General features: G+C 40.5%; 1 pseudogene; it reads left to right on the top strand.

Annotated features, from left to right (window-relative positions):
- Window positions 1-1203: 1203 nt before the first annotated feature.
- Window positions 1204-2726, top strand: LOC143550447 (delta(8)-fatty-acid desaturase pseudogene; annotated as a pseudogene).
- Window positions 2727-3500: the final 774 nt, after the last annotated feature.

A 3500-nucleotide genomic window follows, 5' to 3' on the forward strand; every position in this document is an offset into this window, starting at 1 on the left:
CCTGTTCCGGCAGCTGCGGATACAAGCCATCAGGGAAGGCCACCCGCGCAGCAAGGCTACACGCACAAGGCACTTAGCTCTCAATCATTCAGTGTCACCTGAAGGAATGAGCAAAGCCGGGAACAATCCCGCACAAAGGCGGGAGGGGGAATACTCCCGCCCAAAAGCCAGTCCGTACGATACGGGAAGATCTTTTGTACTGTACCTGACGAGGTATGGGCAAAAGATCTGACTAAAGATACGACAGCTTATTGACAACAGTATGGCGAGCAGCATGCTCCTGTACTGTATGTCACTATTAGCCGCTGCCTACTCACCAACTCCTGTCATACCACGTGCATAGCCGGCAGTTGGTGGAAAAGGAATAGTACACAGCAGGCTTGGTCACTATCAGCCGCTGCCTACCCACCAACTACCAGCAGGGCACGTGCGTAGGCCACAGTTGGTAGAACAGGAATACTATTCAGCCGGCCACACCTCCTTGGAAACCTACCTTCGGCTATAAATACCCCAAAGGGTATGATCATCTGATATCTCATTCTTATCTAGCAATCTCTTAATATACACTTATATTCAGAGCAATCTAGTCTGATTCTCACGCCGGAGGGTGGTCACAAGGAGGAACCCCCCCCCCCCCCTTCTCAGTGACGAGCTTACGGTGTCTGTTTTGCAGGTCATCTGAAGAACAACCTTCTCTGCTGAACCTCATCCTCGTGGGAAACATTACTTAACCCCCAGATTATCCATAATCTGCCCCGTGTCACTTAGTGTTTCTTCAGAAACATTACCTTTTGTGGTAATTGACCCCTTTGTGTAGTTATAACTTATAACATGACTATAGGGTCATTTTCATTAAGTTGCCTTTTAATTAATTAGTTTTTTATTTTTATTTTTATTATTCTTACATTAAGTATCCACATGCCATTAACTCATTAAGGCCCTACTATTTACTTATCAAGTTGCATGTCATTTTCTAACATAATAACTTGGTCCATTTTTTGTCTAATTAGTGATAATATTGTTATGCTTTGATTAAGTCAAAAGGGCCCCTTGATATATTGAATATTAACTTCATATGCATATCTTTTAGCTGCATAGTTAATAAAATCCATAATAATAATTTCATGTGTGTTTGCAGCTAACTTTTTTGCTTCTAATAGTTATTCTGTCTGAAAAAACTTGTTAAAAAGTTTTTTTTTTTTGACATGTACATTTGTGTTATGCAGTTTTGGATTCGAAATCCGATGAAAAGAAGTACATAACATCCGAGGAGTTACAAAAGCGCAACAAGCCTAATGACTTGTGGATCTCGATTCAAGGCAAAGTTTACAATGTTACCGAGTGGGCTAAAATACACCCGGGCGGTGAAATACCGCTCATGAATCTTGCGGGCCAGGATGTAACCGATGCATTTATCGCCTTCCATCCTGGCTCAGCGTGGGCCCACCTTAACAAACTCTTCACTGGTTATTATATAAAAGATTACCAGGTTTCTGCAGTCTCCAAAGATTACAGAAAACTCGCCTCCGAGTTTGCAAAAGCCGGGATGTTTGAAAAGAAAGGTCACTGTGTGATTTACTCGCTTTGTTTCGTGTCTCTGCTTATTTCCGTTTGCGTGTACGGTGTGTTGTATTCTAAAAGCTTCTGGATGCATATGTTGTCCGGAGCGTTATTGGGTTTAGCTTGGATCCAAATCGCGTATTTGGGTCATGATGCGGGTCATTATCAAATGATGGCGACACGCGGGTGGAACAAATTTGCGGGGATTTTTATCGGGAATTGTATAACGGGTATAAGTATCGCGTGGTGGAAATGGACGCATAACGCGCATCATATCGCGTGTAACAGTCTCGATTACGATCCCGACCTTCAACACCTCCCGATGTTGGCCGTTTCCAATCGTTTTTTCAACTCTATAACGTCCGTTTTCTACGGACGACAGTTGACATTCGATCGTGTGGCTCGGTTTTTCATAAGCTACCAACATTACAACTATTACCCGATCATGTGTGTCGCGAGGGTCAACCTTTATCTACAAACAATACTATTATTATTATCGAAACGAAAGGTTCCCGACAAGGCGTTAAACATTCTCGGCACCCTTGTGTTCTGGACTTGGTTTCCGCTTCTCGTGTCTCGCTTACCGAACTGGCCCGAACGAGTTACGTTCGTGTTGGTTAGCTTTTACGTGACCGGGATCCAACACGTTCAGTTTACATTGAACCACTTTGCAGCTAACGTTTACGTGGGCCCACCAACCGGGAACGACTGGTTCGAGAAGCAGACCAATGGGACGATTGACATCACGTGCTCGTCGTACATGGATTGGTTCTTTGGTGGTCTACAGTTCCAGCTCGAGCACCATTTGTTTCCTCGGTTGCCAAGGTGTCATTTGAGGTCCATATCTCCTATTGTTAAAGAGCTTTGCAAGAAACATAATTTGCCTTACACGAGCGTGTCGTTTTTCGATGCTAATATTATGACGCTTAAAACGCTTAGAACTGCGGCTCTACAGGCTCGTGATCTCACTAACCCGAATCCACAGAACTTGCTATGGGAAGCTGTCAACACTCATGGTTGAACCCGTCTATTGCGGTACTACTCTCGGCTACTTTTTGTACAAGGTTTGAGTGTTTTTCGGGGCTTTTATGTATTTTAATACTAAATATGCATCTTGATTATTTATAAATTTTGGATATTTATTATAATCTATGGTTAATTTTCATTACTTTTATATAGATCATTTAGGTAATGGTTAAATACTTTAGAAGTGTTCTGGGTTAGTTTAAGTTGTTCAAAGGTCAAGTCGTATCGCGTTATGTACTCTAACCACAACTCATCCGTTGATTCTTCAACATCAGTTGTTTCTCACGCAAGCTTCATCCCAGTCATGAATATGTCACCTAGGTTCGGGTTCATATGCTGTGTACGGTTTTAGAGTCGATATACGATCATGGTTGTTCGAAAGTTGTGTTAGGATTGGGATTTATTGTTCATTGAACAGCTATGGATTAATCTTATTGCAAGAAAATATAGACATAAAAATTTTCGGTTTGATTTTTAACCAATCGGTCCAAAAGTTCAAAACCAACTTAGGCTAAAAATTTTGCTTATAAATACATGAAATAAATATATAAATACATGAAATATATGAAAATATGAATGATTTAGTTTGATTAAGTTCGATTAAGCAAGGTAATAAAACCGATAAGCGCTTTTTAATTAATTTTGATTTGGAATAGTCGGTTTATAGTTAGTATTCAGTTAATGATTCGATTATTATTCACCCTATAATAAGTTTCTAAATAAAAGGTTTTACTATACTTTTTAAACATATACTTTTGTAGTTTTTATAACTTTGGTATATTTGTTTCATTAATCCCAACTATTGGTTTTTGGTCACTGTATGTTCCAACTAGCGAATTACCTGTTGACGGTCCCAACTTTTAAAGCATTTGTTTCTAACGGTCCGCGACTAATAGAATTCTAACACCGTTAGT

The sequence above is a fragment of the Bidens hawaiensis genome, unplaced genomic scaffold, assembly GCF_021521415.1.
Source record: "Bidens hawaiensis isolate Kalapana, Puna unplaced genomic scaffold, B.hawaiensis_p1.1 tig00016041_1, whole genome shotgun sequence".
In the NCBI taxonomy this organism is placed as follows: Eukaryota; Viridiplantae; Streptophyta; class Magnoliopsida; order Asterales; family Asteraceae; genus Bidens; species Bidens hawaiensis.